The sequence below is a fragment of the Petaurus breviceps genome, unplaced genomic scaffold (assembly GCF_028583685.1).
Source record: "Petaurus breviceps papuanus isolate PSGF00001 unplaced genomic scaffold, PetGlider_PUasm1.0 91041, whole genome shotgun sequence".
NCBI classification, from domain to species: Eukaryota; Metazoa; Chordata; class Mammalia; order Diprotodontia; family Petauridae; genus Petaurus; species Petaurus breviceps.
In genome coordinates, this window is record NW_027187400.1 from 11,051,803 (window position 1) to 11,069,262 (window position 17,460).

The 17,460-nt window shown below is 43.3% G+C and overlaps 1 long non-coding RNA gene across 1 annotated transcript in view; it reads right to left on the minus strand.

The window, feature by feature from the left end:
- The window catches only part of LOC138154042 (uncharacterized), a 54,068-nt gene extending 42,175 nt beyond the window's left edge, over window positions 1–11,893 (minus strand). The window contains exon 1 of the long non-coding RNA XR_011166540.1: window positions 11,826–11,893. This is a non-coding gene — a long non-coding RNA (uncharacterized lncRNA). The remainder of the gene's footprint in view (window positions 1–11,825) is intronic.
- Between the last annotated feature and the right edge of the window lie 5,567 nt (window positions 11,894–17,460).

A 17,460-nucleotide genomic window follows, 5' to 3' on the forward strand; every position in this document is an offset into this window, starting at 1 on the left:
TGTATACAGAGCACTGTGGGAGATACAGAGTTTAGCTAAGATGAAGGGTCTTCCCCACAGAAAATTCCAACTCTTCTCAGAGGAGCTCACTTTTTTATGCTTGCTACCTATGTGACCCACGTGTCATGTGAATTCTCTGGACCTCGGTTTCTCAATCTGTAAAATGAGGGGATTGGACTAACTATCCTCTGAGGTCCTTTCTAGCTCTGTGTCTATGCTCCTGGGATCTTTTGGGGGCATTCCCAATACAGGGCAGGACCCTCCTCATTAGCTACTCTCCCCAAGGGCTTGTGTTACTCTAGGAGAAACAAGATAGAAGCAAAGGTTTAGTTAGACCTGGTAGGGACCTCAAAAGTCATCTAGTCCCACCTGCTCATTTTACAAATGAGGAAACTGAGGAACATAAACCTTCATAGAGGTGAATGAGTTGCCTGAGATCACATAGTTAGTAAGTTGTCAGTGGCAGATCAGAATTTGAACCCAGATCCTCTGACTCAAATCCTTCTCTTTCCTCATTCTCCTACTGGTTCCCTGAAGCCTTGGACACATGTATAAATATATGAATATGCATATGAATGTGTGTACATCAAGTTCTGTGCTTTTGAAGTAATTACAAAATAATTTTAGGGGGAAGGTGAATCAAAATAGATGTTGTGAAGGAGGAATACTGGCAGCTTGGTGGCGCTATAGTGCATAGAGTACAGGGCCTGGAGTCAGGAAGACTAGAGTTCAAATTCTGCCTCAGATATTTACTGTGTGACCCTGGACAAGTCACTTCACTCTGTTTACCTCAGTTTCCTCATCTGTATAATGAGCTGGAGAAGGGAATGGCAAACCACTCCAGTGTCTTTGCTAAGAAAACCCCATATGGGGTCACTGAAGATTCAGACATAATTGAAATGACCGAACAAACAGAAGAGGGGCAATTACTTAAGCTGAACTTCAAAAAAAGCTCCAGGTTTTCAGAGGCAGGCATGAGAAGACAAAACACTCTGGGCATGAGTACCAGCTATGCAAATGTCACAGAGCCCAGTCCAGGGACCAGCAAGTGCAAGGGAAGGGATGACTGTGAGTTAAGTTGTCTGGAACGTAGCATGCGTAAAGGGGAGGTCACATGCAATAAACCTAGGAAAGGAGCCTGGGGTCGGCTCATGAAGGGCCTTCAATGCCAATCGGAGGAGTATGTATTTTTTTCCCTAGTAACGACAGGGAGCCAGTGGATATTCTTGAGCAGAAGAGTGATACTGTCAGGCCCATGCTTGAAAAATACCAATTTGGTGACTTTGTGGAGGATGAAGGCGCCAGAGATCAGTTAAAGGCTATTGTTTGCAAATTAAAACAGTTCTAAGGTACCACCCCACACCTATGAGAGTGGTTAATATGACCTCCCCAAAAAAGGAAAATAGTGGATATTGGAGGGGATGTGGGAAAGTTGGCACACTAATGCACTGCTGGTGGAGTTGTGAACTGATCCAACCACTCTAGAGAGCAATTTGGAACTATGCCCACAGGGCTATAAAACTGGGCTTATACCCTTTGATCCAAACAATATCAGTACTTGGTCTATATCCCAAAAAAGGGAAAAGGACCTATTTGTACAAAAATATTTATAGCAGCTCTTTTTGTGGTGGCTAAGAATTGGAAACTGTGTAGATACTCATCAATTTGGAGATGGCTAAACAAGCTGTGTTTATAGGATTGTAATGGAATATTATTGTGCTATAAGAAATGACAAGCAGGGGGTGGCTAGGTAGCAAAATGAATAGACCACCAGACCTGGAGTCAGAAGGACCTGAGTTCAAATCCAGCCTCAGACACTTGACACACTTGCTAGCCATGTGACCTTAGGCAAGTCACTTAACCCCAATTGCTCTGCCCTCATCCCTCCAAAAAAAAAAGCAAAAGAAAGAAAAAAATGACAAGCAGGGTGATTTTAGAAAAATCCTGAAAGACTTAACAAGAACTGATGCATAGTAAGCAAACGGGACCAGGAGAATGTTGTAACAGCAATGTTGTTCAGTGAAGAATTGTGAATATCTTAGCTATTCTCAGCAATACAATGATCCAAGATAATCCCAGAGAACTAATAAGCTGAGGTGGTGGCCTAGTGAGTGGAGAGTGAGAGTTATTTTGGCCTTGGAGTTGACCGAATTGAACTTCAGACACTATCCTTTTGCCTGTCCATGGAGAGAGTATATATGGAAGGACATCTTTCAGGAGAGTTTAAACTTAGAAAAGAAAGATTTTTCTAGTTTTAATAAATATGTTTACAGCCCTTTGACCAAGAAAAAAATGGATAAGAGTATATGAGGGAGAGGGAGAGTGAAGGGTCCCAATACAGCCTACTATGTCCTCCAAAGGAGTGCTTGTTCCAATGGGAAAGACAACAAGCAAAGATAGCTTTGTGTGTATAAGATATCTACAGACTAAATGGAAAATGATGTCAGAGTCAAGGCTCCAGCTGTTGGTAAGACCTGGAAAAGGCTCCTGCCTGAGGTGGGATTTGAGCAGGAGTCAGAAGTAAGAAGAGAGAGAGTTCTAGGCCTGGGGAACAGCCAGGCAAAATGCACAACTGGGAGGTGGCATGCAGGGTACGGAGCAGGTCACTGTAGCTGGGTTGCAAAGTACATGGCTATTCAGTCGTTTCAGTCCTGTCTGACTCGCTGTGACCTCATTTGGGGTTTTCTTGGCAGAGATACTGGAATGGTTTGCCATTCCTTCTCCAGCTCATTTTACAGATGAGGAAACTGAGGCAAATAGGGTGAAGTGACTTGCCCAGGGTCACACAGCTAGCAAGTATCTGAGGCTGGACTGGAACTCAGGTGTTCTTTGAACCTAGTGCTGTACCCACTGAGCAACCTAGCTGCCATCATAAACTACATGGAGAGGAGTGAATGTTGGAAAGGTAGGAAGGAACCAGATGGCAAAAGAGATAGCACTCCAAATTGCAGGAAAGGTGCAAATTTGTGGGCAGAAGAACATTCTTAATCAGGGAATTCTCTTTAATCAATGAACCAACAGGTTCCTAACATAAAATGGGGCAAGGCAATCACCCTTTGAATGGTGCTTGCACAAGGTAGGATCTGAGCACGGAATCTGTCTATCTCGATCCCAGTCCTAATTTCTCTGCTCATTTGGAAACATCTCCATGGCATATCAGCTTTGCTTGGGAGATCAAAAGGGAGGGGAGGAAGAACATTCCCTCCCCCATCCCACCCCTTCCCATTCCACAACACGTGTGCCCACTCCAGTCCTAGTCTGCTCCCCACCCCCAGCAGGGCACTGAAGAGAACAGAGCCTGGGAATGGGGATCGGACGATCCCGCTCCTCAGTCTCACACAAGCATATGCACAAGTGACAAAAGAGTTTAAGAGCCAGAAAGAAACTTCAAGGCCACCCAACCCAAGCCACACAGGGTGGGAGTTTTTGTCCAGCTTCTCCTATAGAGCTAGCCTTTGCTCAAAGACTTATGAGCACTCATGTAGATACAGTCTGAAGTCCTGGGTTCAAATCCTGACTGCTATTTAGTAGCTATGTGCCCTTGTGGGGACTTGAATCATAGACTTAGAACTGGAAATGACTTCGGGCGTCACCTAGTCCAACCCTGTCATTTTGTAGAAGAGAAAACTGAGGATAATAAATAATAAAAGTGAAGATTTTAACCCGGTTTCTCTGATTCTGAATCCATTGCTCTTTCCAAAGAACCACATTCCTTGTCTGTCAAAGAAAGGGACTAGAACAATAAAAGAAATAATATGCAGTTTAATTCCTGGTACCCAGTACAAGCTCAACTCAACAAGCATTTATCAAGTACCTACTATGTGTTAGCCACACTCAGGCTCTAGGGAGACAAAGACAGAAAAAAAAAAGTTCCTACCCTCAAGGAGCTTACATTCTAGTAAAAGTCCCTAAGTCCCTTCCACCTCTCAATCCTATCTTTTAAAAAAAATTTTTTTTTGAGGCAATTGGGATTAAGTGACCTGTCCAGGGTCACACATCTATTAAGGGTCTGAGGCTGCATTTGAATGCAGATCCTCCTGACTCCAGGACCAGTGCTCTGTGCACTATGGAGCCACCTAGCTTCCCTTAATCCTATCTTTTTATGATCTCTTTGGAGAAGGAGACTATACCCTCACACATCTATTCCTTCAAGGACAATCCTAATTATTAGGAGTTTTTTCTTCTTATTTAACCAAAACCTTCAACATGAAACTTCTAGCCATTGGTTGTAGTTCTGCCCTCTCACCTCAGGTAGGATAAACTCATGTTAGTTAATTTTTAGTCACATCCAGCTCTTCAAGACCACATTTGGGGTTTTCTTGGCAAAGATACTGGAGTGGTTTGCCATTTCCTTATCTGGTTCATTTTACAGATGAGGAAACTAAGCAAACAGGGTGAAGTGACTTGCCCAGGGTAACACAGTTACAAAGTGTCTGAGACTGGATTTGAACTCAGTAAGATAAGTCTTATACCAAACCTTATACTAAGTGTTAAAATATTATCTCATTTGAGCCTCACAACAACCCTGGGAGGTTGTTGCTATTATTTTTTCCCATTTTACAGTTGAGGAAACTGAGGCAGGCATGGGTTAAATGACTTACCAGGGTCACACACCTAGTAAATGTCTGAGGTCAGATTTGAACCTTGAAACACACCTAGTCCAATCCATGCCTGAATAAGAGTGTCCTACATAGTATCCCTGGAAAGCTGTCCTCCAACCTTTGTTTAAGGACCTCTAGTGAGGGCAGCCCATCCCACTCCTGTATGGGTCTAATTGTTAGGAAATTGTTCCTCATATCAAGGCTATACCTGCCTTTCCACAACTTCCAGGCACTGCACCAACTTCTGCCCTCTGGGGCCAATCAGAAAGAGTCTAAATCTCTCTTCAAGGAGACAACTAACCCCAACTAGGGATGGGGAACCTGCATCCTCAAGGCCATATGTGACCTTCTAGGTCCTTGGGTGTGGCCTTTTGACTGAGTCCAAGTTTTACAGAACAAATCCTTTTATTAAGGGGATTGGTTCATGAAGTTTGGATTCAGTCAAAGGACCACATTTGAGGACTTAGAGGGCCACATGTGACCTTTAGGCTGCAGGTTTCCCACCCCAACAGCCTAATGCCAGCTCTAACCCTAACCTCAACCCAAATACCTGAAGGTAGCCATTACATTCTCCCTAAGCCTTCTCATCTTTAGGCTAAACATCATTAGTTCCTTTAACCAGTTTTCATACAGCAAGATCTCAAGGTCCTTCATTGTGGTCACAATTCCCTGGAATGATCTCTAAGCTTATAAAAGCCCTCCTATGAATGGAACAAAGTTCTCTATGTTTAGTGTGACTGGGGCAGAGTATAGTGGGACAATCTCTTCCCTCATCCTGGACTCCATGCCTATCTCAGCACAGCCCAAAATAACATTAGTTTTTATTGACTTCTCTTTCATATTAGGCTTATAGTCCTCTAAAGTCATCAGCTCATTTTCCCATTTTGTTCTTGTGAAATCAATTTTTTTATACCTAAATATGAGATTTTCATGTTGCAAATTCATTGAAAATCCAAAAATCCTGCTGAATTTCATCTTTTTAGATTCAGTTCAATTTTTATCTTTTTGGACACGGACTGTCATCCAACTTTATTTCCTCTGCCAATTTTGCATCAGTTAATAGTTGGCAAGCATTGTTGATTAAGGACCTACTATGTGCTAGGTTTTGTGCTAAGTGCTGATTGGTTGGTTGAGTAGTTGAGATGCCCTATAGGTCTTTTGCCTATAAATAGCCTTCAGAGGGGATGTAGAAGATCTTTGGATTGCTACTACCAGCATAAAACTGAATCTCACTTACCTTCTTACTGAGCCAAGAATCCTACATCTCTCTAAGCTTTGTTTGCACTTTACTTTTGATGGAGTTAAGCACTGTCTTCTTAGAAATGACAAACTACCCTGTGGAGTTCTCGTTTTTCATTTAGCAGTTTCTGAATCTCCCCATCATTTTTTCAAATCTATCTTGATGTTTGTAAGTGTTCTGGCCCAAATGAGTAAATGCAGTGCTATACACCAAATCTCAGAAAGCTGCCCACTCCTTTTTGGCTCCATCGTTGGTTCAACTTTCCCACCAAGTTAGCAACCAACTCTTTTAAGCTTGGAAATTCACTCTAATCTACTGACATTAAGTTGTCTGATAGTCATCTTGCCTTGAGGCCCACAACTTATAGAGGATAAGTCTATGATCAGTTCAGCACTCTGTGACCACACACTGCCTTCATCGTTCTCATGTGCTGTCTGTTTCTTCTGCTTACAATGACATCGTCTATTAAATGCCATTTACTGTAAAGGTTTCATTGCCTTTAGGAAAATGGAAAACAGTGTTTGTGATGAGAAGATCATGAGATGCACAAGTCCTCAGTTGTGAGTGACCATTGCTGTTGCTCTTTCTGATTCCATGCCTCCCTGCCGTGTCTATTAGTCTGTGTCTGCCCTGGCATTAAAGTAACCCAGAATTACAAATTTGCCCTCTTTTAGCACATTGTTGATGAGGGTCTCCAAGTCTTCATAAAATTTTTCTTTGACCTCATCAGGGTTCATCATGGGAGCAGATGCATTGATAATGGTGGCATGGTGTTTTCCTTCAAGAAATAATCAAATTGGGGTGGCCAGGTAGCACAGAGAGTAAGAGCACCGACTCCAGTATCGGGATGATCTGGGGATCAAATCCCAGTGCAGATAATTAGCACCACACCCAGAAATAACTGGCCATGTAACCTTGAGCAAGTTATTTAACCCCGATTGCTTTAAAAAAATAAAATAAAAAATAATCGAATTGTTGTGAGTCTCATTCATTCCTTTTGGGAAGCATGCAAACTTGACTAGTTTCGATTGTAAAACCTACACCAGCTTCATGATGCTCCCCTTCACTGCAACCACTCCAGCAAAATGTATATCCAGCTCTGACTTTAGTAATCTGGCCTTCATTTTCCAGGTTTGTTTCACTCAGGGCTGCAATTTGGATGTGATGCTCACTGAATTCTCTTGCAGCAAGAGCTGTTCATCTTTCAGGTCTGCTGGATTTTGTGATGTCCATAAGCATGAGCACATTCCATGTACCAATGGTGAGTGGGATCATCTATACATTTTGTGTGTGTGTTTTGACCACAGGGTGGTCTGCCAGTGGGCTGGGGCTGGGTGAAATGAATAATTTTTAGGGCACCTTTTCTAGTCACTTCCTCATGCTGTGCAGTGAGCAGCTCAGTCCTTTTAAAAGGCTGCCCAATCCTACTGCTGTTTCAGTCCAGTGAGAAGATGACCCTGTGGCCTGGGTCACCTGTGTGCAGGGCTATGACCACAGCTCCCAGCGTGTCCACATGTGCTGCTTTGTCACTTACAGGACTTTGAGGTGGGTGAAGATGGTAAAATGGCATGGGTGATGCTTTTTGATTCATGCATAAATTAAATTTAAGTGAGGCAGGGTTCCATGAAGTCATTGACCTCACTCTCTCTCTTCCAGAATCATCAGTGTCTATTTGCAAGACAAAAGTAAAGATGACTGGTGATGGCCTGAGATGGAGTGGATATCCTTGGCATTTCTGATGTCTGATCAAGTTCTAAGCATTCCACCGTACCTGCTTCAGCTGCCTTCATGGCCAGTGGAACAAATTGGTCTCATCTGCCCTTCCTGTCAGGGAAAGTTTTCACATACTTGGGGTAGACATCCACTTAACTCACCTACAAGTTTGAGACCCCTTGGTTACCTTCAAGGTAACCTATCTTTAGCCTATCTGCCAAAATATTTATTGGGGTATGACCACTGCACATGCTACAACTTCTTGGAGCCACAGGTGAGAGTTGGGTGAATGGACACCAAAGGTAGAAAGCAGTCCTGAAGAGGACTTGGAAACCATCATACCGAAGGTACTAGTCTTCCTTGAATACCCTACAACCCACTAAGTTCTAGGGAGACAAAGAAAGGCAAAAATAACCTCCACCCTCAAGGAACTCCCAGTCTAATGGGAGATACAACATGCAAAGAGCTATGTACTTAAAAGACAATACACAGAGTAGATGGAAGGTACTCCCAGAAAGAGCATCAAGGGGCACTTGGAAAGCTTCTTGAAGAAGGTGGGATATTAGTAGTGTCATCTACAAATTTTCCAACATGCTTTCTATGCCTTCATCCAACTCATTAATAAGAATATTAAAGGACCAAGCACAGATCCCGAGGGCACTCCACTAGAGACCTTTCAAGGTAAAACAGACCAGTTCATGATTGTGCTTTGGTTGTCACCAGTCCTAAATCCACCTAAATGGGTGATTGCCAAACCCATATCATTCCATCTTTTCCATAAGAAAGCATGAAAGACTTTGCCAAATATTTTGCTTAAAAGCACAAAACAATCTAGGTCAACCATCTTGATAGCCTTCCCCTGATCTCCCAGCCTGGTAACCAGGTCAGGAAAGGAAATGGGGTTAGTCAAGCAGGACCTGTTCTTGATGAAGCTATTATGACTGGTTGTTAATGCCACCTCCTCTTCTCAATGTTCATTAACTATTGCTTTAATTATTTATTCTAGAATTGAGCCAGGAATTGAAATCAAGCTCACTGCCCTCTCATGGGAAGAGTCCATTCTCATCTCTTTTTTTTTTTCAAAGGGGGAGGGATATTTGCTCTTCACTAATCTCGTAGTCCATTTTCCCATTCTCCAAGATCAGAAAATCACATATTTAGATCTCAGAGCTACTTTTATGTAGGACCTTAGACTTAAAGCTAGAAGGGCCCTCAGAGGCCATCTAGTTTAACCACTTTTATTTTACAGATATGGGAACTGAGTCCAAAGGAGGATAAGTAACTTGCCCAAAGTCAGATGGCTAGAATCTGGATTCCAAACCAGGTCTGATCCATGTCTAGCACTACTACTCCTACACCTCCTCCCAAATATTGCTGACTCAAGTTTGGAAGGTTGTGTTTATTTGTTTCTCTGTTTCAGGATCGAGGATAACTTAGTTCATTTGGTCCTGGTGACTTCAACTCATCTAGACAAGTGCCTTCTCACTATCTTCCTTATTGGGGGGTTTCCACACCTGAGCACATTTTAATTCTTCCCTTTCAAATCCAAAGAAAGATCATTCTCCTTGACAGAGAAAATGGAAACAAATTAAGAGTTGAACATGTCTACTTTTTCTCCATCCTTATTACCCTCATCCCATTCATTTTTTAGTGATTTTGTAGAATGTTTTTGGTCCTCACTTTCCTTGCCAAACTCATCTTATTCTGGGCTTTAGCACTTTTGGTGCTGATGCTATACTTAGAGGACCAACCTAGCACCTTAAGAATTGGAAAAGAAAGCTAAAAACAAGAGCAGCCAATGCTTAGGGGTGGGGGTGGGGGATACTATGTGGCCAATGGGGAGGACAGAATACTATGGATGATTTGTTGATTGCTTCAAATATTCCAAATACCAGTCTGGAACTATGCAAGAAAAATGGACAAACTGTCTCTACTCTTTGGCTCCAAAACCTCCCTATTGGGCATGGGAAACCATAGTTTAATATGTAAAAACAAAAACAAATCATAGCAGTACTTGTGGTAACAAAAACCAGAAACAAAATGGTGCCTCCCAACAGGAGAAAGGCTAGAAAGCTACATGGAAGTAACAGAGTATTAGTGTTCGATAAGTAAATACAAGGAATCAGAGAAATATGGGGAAATTTGATGAACTGATGCAGAGTGAAGTAAGTGTAAACAAAAAGACAATATCCATTACTGCAGCAATGTAACTGAAAAGACCCCTCCCCCCAAAAAAAGCAGTTAAACTCTGAGTAACTAGAAAAACAGTGAAGATCAGATTAGAGAAACAGAGGAAGAAATTCCCTCTTTGATCCAGGGGTAAGGTGAGAGTTCAAAACTAAACAAGATAGAGAGGATCACAGGAGATGTAATGCATAATTCTGATTATACAAAATTAAAGTCTTTGCATAAACAAATCAATGCAATTATAATAATTTATACAATTACAATATTATAAAGAAAAACCGTGTCGATAGACTCGAGAGATCGGATCACACAGTAAAGAGCTATGATTTTAGAGGACTAATGAAGAAGCTTTTTACCCTTCCCCTAATAAAGAGCTGATGGGTTCAGTTTGTAGAAGGAGACATACATTTGGGGGCATAGAAAAAGGGGTAATTTGTTATGATTGACTATGCATGTTTGAATGAAGAAGAAAAGGAAGGAAGGAAGGGAGGAAGGAAGGAAGGAAGGAAGGAAGGAAGGAAGGAAGGAAGGAAGGAAGGAAGGAAGGAAGGAAGGAAGGAAGGAAGGAAGGAAGGAAGGAAGGAAGGGAGGGAGGAAGGGAGGGAGGAAGGGAGGGAGGAAGGAAGGGAGGAAGGGAAGGAGGAAGGGAGGGAGGGAAGGAGGAAGAAAAAGTAAGAAAGGAATGAAGAAAGGAAAGAGGGATAGAGGGAAGGAGGGAAAAGGGAAGGGAGGGAGAGAGGAAGAGAGAAAAGGTAAGAAAGAAGAAAGGAATAAGGCAGGAAAAAAGAAAGGAAGGAAAACAAGAAGAAAAAAGAATGGAAGGAAGAAAAAAGAAAGGAAGTAATACTAATCTGTAATCTTTTACAATAGTCCAGGTGAGAGGTGTTGAGGGTGCAAAAAAGAGTAGTGACTATGTGAATGGCAAAGAGATATGTTAGAGATGTCATAAATATAGAAATTACAAGATTTGTCAGCTGATTCAATATGGATGGTGGAGAGAGGGAGTTAGAATAAGACAGGGAGGTAGAATAAGGCTGAACCTGACAAGGAAGTTTTGATCCTGAGAGACTGGAAGGAAGATGGTGCCTTTGAAAGTAATAATAGGGAAATTCAGTCCCATCCTTTCCTGTCTTGTTCCTTTTGATTCAAGTATGGCCTTCCAGAGGCATCCATCATCCTCCCATTAGGTGTCCTATTAGCCAACTCCCAGTGATATCAAAGAGGTTAAACTCTTTACATTTGGGAGAGATTTTTTTTTAACTGAAATGCAGGACTTTGCAGGTAGCCTTTTTAAATTTCTCTCTCTCTTTATTTCTGCCTCTCTTTCTTTCTCATTCTCTCCTCCTCCTCATCCCTTCTTCTCGCTGCATCTCTCATTTTCTTTCTTTGTTTCTTCTCTCTCTATCTCTCTCTGTCTCTCTCTCTCTTTCCTTCTCTTCCTCCTTCTCATCTCTCCCTCTCCCTGCCTTTATCTTGCTTTCTCTCTCTCCCTTTCTTTCTCTCTTTGTCTCTCTCTCCTTCTATCTCTTTTTTTCTGTGGTTATATCTTGATTCAGTTTGTGCCACATGAAAATATGACTACTGTTCATGTCTGCCTCTACATGTACAATGACAATCAATGTACTCATAGACACACACACATAGAAATGCAGACACACTCATAGATATGGGTGTATAACCCATAAACTCCCTAACACTCACATGAACACTCAGATATGCATGCATTATGGACACATAAGTAGAGACATGCACATATACATACATGCATATCCACACACAAGCACACAAATGCATATCCACCAAGACCAACCAACACTATCCTGCAGAAGTCCAGATGCGTGTGCAAATGCTCCTATGACAATGCATAGGCATCTCCCTCACCCCATTCACCCAGCCCCCTTAGCATTGCCCCGCCAGGCCCAGGGGAAGCAGCTCAGTACTCTCTGGCCTTGGTCACTGATCCTGACTGTTCAGAGGATCCAGCTCCCTTTCAAAGCCTGCCCAGCTCCAGCCTCCCTTGTAATCTGCCCCAGATCAGTGCTCACCAGTGCCCCTGGCCAAACCCAAGGGTCAGGACCTCTCACCTCCTCTCAGGAAGTCCCCCAGAGAGACAGGGCTCTGCTTGCAGCCGTCCCCAGCCTTTTCCTGACCAGTAGAACCTGCTGAGTCAAATTCTTTCTAGGTATTTTCAAACAATCCCAGCAATCTGGGAGAGCGGCGTTCAGCAGATGTTTGTCATTGCTTCTAATGCCCTGCTGGGATTGGGAGCTTGGCAGGAAGGATGAGAGAAGGGGAAAGAAAAAGAAGGAACAGATGAGAGGGAGAAGAAAAGGACAACCCCCAAATTAGGGAAGGCTGGAACAGGGCTCCCCAGATTCCAGGCCCTGACACAAAGAGATGCCCCTCCTGGCCTTCAGTTTCCCCATCCAGAAAATGAGAACAGAAGACCAGAGAATAATTTCTAAGGCCCCTCCCAGTTCTGACATCCTGTGTTCTAAGGTCCCTTTCAGCTCTTGCATTCTGTATTCTAAGATGCCTTCCAGCTCTGACAAACAATGTACTGAGGTCTCTTCTGGCTTGAGTAAATGGTAGCCCAGTGTTATATGGGATTTCTCATGGCTTCTAAATAGCTTAGGGAACTTTGATGGGGAGCTTCCCAAGGACAAGCAATGTGTTTCTAGGTTATGCCAGGAGCACAAGTTTACCATGGCCTTACCAGTAAGAGGAATTTTTTTTTTTTGCTTTTTGGAGGGCAATTGGGGTTAAGTGACTTGCCCATGGTCACATGGCTAGTTTTTGTGTTGTATCTGTTAAGTGTTAAGTGTCAAATTTGATCTCAGGTCCTCCTGACTCAAGGGCCAGTGCTCTATTCACTGTGCCACCTAGCCGCCCCAAGAGGAAATATTCTTGTTAAGGTTGCTATTATCATCAATAAGAATAATAACAAAGCATTATAGTAATTATTCATAAAATGCACACCCCATTGAGTGGGGTGGGGGGAGGGGGACCACCTAGCAGGGAGAGGCATTATCCATATGTTTCTGCCTCTTACCCTCCTTTCCTACAATATTCTTTCCCTTCTTGAGTCTCTTGCTGGTAATCTCTAGGCTCTAGGCTCCAGGATCCAGGCTCCAGGTTCTGGCTTGGACTTTGCCACTTCACCCATCTTACCCATTGCTCCAAGGAAGATACCCACCTGTTCCCATAGCTAGAGCTGGTGTGTACATGCACAGCTGTGGGAATGGCCATATTTGGCCAAGTCCAGGAATTAAAGAAGTCCAATGGAAAGACCCTTGGTAAGAGAAGCAGGGCTCAGCTCCCACTCTTGGCACTTCCTGCCTCAGGCAGGTCTCAGTTTCCTCCTCTTTAAAATCGGAACGATAACTCAATGAACTCTTGGGGCCCTGCCCTAAATCCATGATCCTCTGATTCTGTCTCTGCTACTGAAGACCTGGTCCAGCAGCCATTTAACTCTCTGGACCTCAGTCTCCTCTTCTGCCAAAAAAAGGAGTCTGGACTAATAGTCCCAAAGGTCCCTTCTAGGCATCAGGCCTCTGATGGTGCAGAAGCTGGACTCCTTGGAGATCGAGGGGCTCATCTTGGCTCGAGAACTTGCTCTTCCCATGATGTAGCCTCAGGTACTAGAAAGGGCTGGGGTCCCTGAAAGCCACACAGGAACCTGAGGAATCCAGGAAGCACTGGGAGGGAGAAGGGGATGCATCTCCCTGCCTAAGTGCACAGACACTCAGTTCCCATTATCTGGGGCCGGCTCTGTCTTGAGCTCAGTCCTGCTTCCATTATTCTCATCGTCATCATATCAGGATGTGGAAGCAGTGTGGTAGAATAGCATGTTTGCTGGATCAGAAATCCTGGGTTCAAATCTGGCTTTGGCCTCTATGAGGCCTTGGACAAATCACTTCCTCCCTCTGCCTCAGTTTACCAATCTGTAAAGTGGGAAGTGGGAATGTGAAGCTCCTTTCCAGTTCTAAATTCTTTATTCCTGGATGATTAAGTGAGTGTCCACTGACCATCAGTCCCTTCAGGGTCATCCAGGCCAGTAATGGGAATGAGACCAAGGAGAGTCTCTAATCTTGTATACTGGATTCAAATCCTTCCTCATTCACTAACTTCTTATGTGATTGTAGGGAAATTACTTAACTTTGATGACCCTCAGTTTCCTCACCAGTAAAATGAGGGGGCTGGACCTGATGGTTTCTCATCAGCTCTAAATCTGTTCTGGGGACAGCCAGCTCAGCAGCCCCCATCCTGCTTGTCTTGTCTCTCTCTGCCTCTCATCCTAGGCTAGGGAGGGGCAGCAGTGCCAAGGGAGGCCCTCACTCAGAAGTGGCGCTCCTTGGACTCTTGGCCACCGGAGCCTCTTGTGGGAGCTGTAACTCTACTGGGCCAGCCCTCGGGCTGTCAGGGCCCCGATCCCATAGCTTGTTATTACAGGTGCTGCTCCTCTCGCTGCTGCTGCCGCCGCTGCTTCTGGGAAAGTCCTACAACACCCCAGCCCCCCCCCCCCCGGGCCCCTGTCCCCATGCTTCCTTCATGCCTCTTCTCAAAGCCTTCCTACCCCAAAGCCAGATCACGGGAGCTGCACCCTGCATCCAGAGCCAGGCCACGGACTAGGCCCTGAGTGTAGCTCACTAGACCCTAGCCAGTTCATAGAATCATGGATGGAGAGGTAGAAGGGGCCTCAGAGATCACCCAGTGCTAGAAATCTCAAACCTGATGGAGTCTGCACTCTGCCAGGACCTCAGGCAAGTTATTGGTCCTTGTGGAGGCTTAATTTCTTAGTATGTGAAATAAGGAGAGCAGAAAGTAGAGAAGGAGGAAAATGGACAAGTTCTAAGTTGCCTTCTAAGTTATCATATGATTTAGACTTGGAAGGGACCTTAGAACATAGAATGTCAGAGCTTGGAGAAGCTCTAGAACACAGGATGCCAGATCTGGGAGGGCCCTTAGAATACAGAATGTCAGAGCTGGGAGGGCCCTTAGAACACAGGATGTCAGAGCTGGGAGGGCCCTTAGAACACAGGATGTCACAGTTGGGAGGACCCTTAGAACACAGGATGGCAGAACTGGGAGAGGCCTTAGAACACAGGATGTCAGAGCTGGGAGGAGCCTTAGAGACTCCAATTAACACCAGAGCTGAAATTTCTACCAACAGAATATCCACCAACGGAAACAGAGCAATAGAGTATCTAAGCTGGAAGGCACTTGAGAAGGTAGAATTCCCGACCTCACATGGTAGAAAAGCATCCTGAGTTTTGAATCAGACAAACCAAATTCAAGCCTTAACCTCACTATTTACTCCCTAAGTGACCTGGTGATAGGTGACCTGTGGCTGAGAGGGTTGCCCACTTGCTTCCATGAATCCAAACCTGAGAGGACTGGGAGGTGTGGAGCAAGTGGTTAAGTGAGGGAATTGAGTGAGCCCCATTGACTCCAACTTGTGACTCCATTCAGGATCTAGCTCAGTTCCCTTTCTATTCAATTACAGTTCTAGTTCAATTTGTGCCTTGTAAGAAAACTTTATTCAATTGTAGGAATTGTCATATGACTTTGTTGCATTGTTAGTTGTATTGTCTTCATGTCTGGGAAGCTGGCCCACCTCTACTGCTGCTTAAAGACCCTTCACTAAGGACTCCTTAGATTATGCTGACCAGAAACCCAGTCAAGGAGTTTTCTCACAATGATACATCTCAAGTAACTCGCATGTCTTATCTGAACACTGGCCCCATACTGACCAATCAGTTATTGTTTCCATGTTATTTGATTCTCTGCAGACACCTCTTTTTCTGATTTCAGGGAATTGTACCTATTAACTCTCCCTGTCCCAACTTGGAAAGTCCCTAATTTTTCTTCCGATTAGAAATCAGATGATCTAATTTTTTATTCTATTCAATTGTTTTCTCTTAATTGATTTTATTTGATTAATTGTTTTTAATGCATAAACATCTGTCTCTTCCTGCATTCAGAGTCCAGTGCCAAAGCTGAGGAAGATACCTGGTCCTGATTTGTTGGGCAATTAGTATGCATTGCTTAATAAGTAGATGTGCTTGGAAAATCGAACCTTTGTTTCCTCAGTCCTTTATGCTTCATCCTCATCCTCCATCTACTACATAAGTCCCTTAACCTCTTGGGGCCTTATCTATGAAATAAAGAGATTGGACTACGTGGCCTCTTGGGTCCTGTCCAGTTTTAAGTACTATGAGGACCCCTTAGAACACAAAAGCTTAGAGAAGAAAGGGACCAAGTTTTTGTTATCATTTCAGTCATGCCCAACTCTTTGTGACCCCAACTGGGTTTTTCCTGGCAAAGATACTTGGAGTGGTTTGCCATTTCTTTCTCCAGCTCATTTTCCAGATGAGGAAACTGAGGCAACCAGGCTTAAATGACTTGCCTGGGGTCACATAGCTAGTAAGTATTTGAGACTGGATTTGACCTCAGGTCTTCTTGACTTCAGGTCTAGCACTATATCTCTGTGCCACCTAGCTGCCCAACCCCCACCCCCATCCCTAATGTTACATAAAACCAAAAGGCAGAACTTTATCCTGGCTGAAAGAACAGCACAGTTGTACTCTGTGCTGCAATAGAGTTCAGTCAGAAAGAGACATAGGGAATTAGGGCAAGACACATGTGTGTAGTTATATGACACACCACTAAGCCTGAGGGAAAGAGCCCAGCACCCAGCTTGAGCCAATTCTATTTCTCCAGAAGTCATTTAGTCAGAGTCTTAGGCTGGTAAAAAAAAATATAAATTGCCCATTTCTTCCATAGGAAGAAACTGAGATTGCTTTGAGGTCCAGTCCCTGAGAAACCACTATCAAAGGAGAGGGAGCCAAAAAATGAACAATAGAGGGAAATAAGGGTAAAAGTCTGAAATTACCAAAGATTTCAAGAGGAAGAAAATTCAGTTAAAAACCTTGAGCATAAGCAGATAGAGCAATAGGAACAATATTAATAACAGAAGGGAATATGGCCTCCAGATCAGCTGAAAGATCTTTCTGAATAAATATTGCAAAACAAAGGAAAATGAATCAATATTTGAAGAGGTAGAAGAAGCTGTGGGTTCTCAAGACAGTATAGAACCACCACAAGATATTTCCAAATAGCTTAAAAAAAAGGAATTGTAAAAGCAGAATTTATGATCTACTGAGCAGAAATACTTAGAAAATAAAAAAAAAAACTTGAATGCACAATGGCAAACCTTCCTAAAGAAACAAAAGAAAGGGGATGGCTAGGTGGCATAGTGAATAGAGCAGCGGCCCTGGAGTCAGGAGGACCTGAGTTCAAATCTGGATTCAGACACTTAACACAAAACTAGCCATATGACCTTGGGCAAGTCACTTAGCCCCAATTGCCTTGCCTTCCCCCTCAAAAAAAAGGAAAGAAAGAATAACTGATTGAGAATGTAAAGATTCAGAAGTGAAGGGCAATCTGGAAGAAGAGAAGCAAAAATTATAAAGATAAAAGTAAGTATCATTTCCATACAAGTAAAATATGTTGATCTCAAAAACAAAATATATAGAGACAACTTAAGGAATACATATACATATATACATACACACATACATATACACATATATTCACAGACATACACACACACAAAACTGCCCAGAACTTCTGAATATAGAAAACAAAATGTGAATCCAAAGATTACCTGGAAAGAGAGAGAGAGAGAGAGAGAGAGAGAGAGAGAGAGAGAGAGAG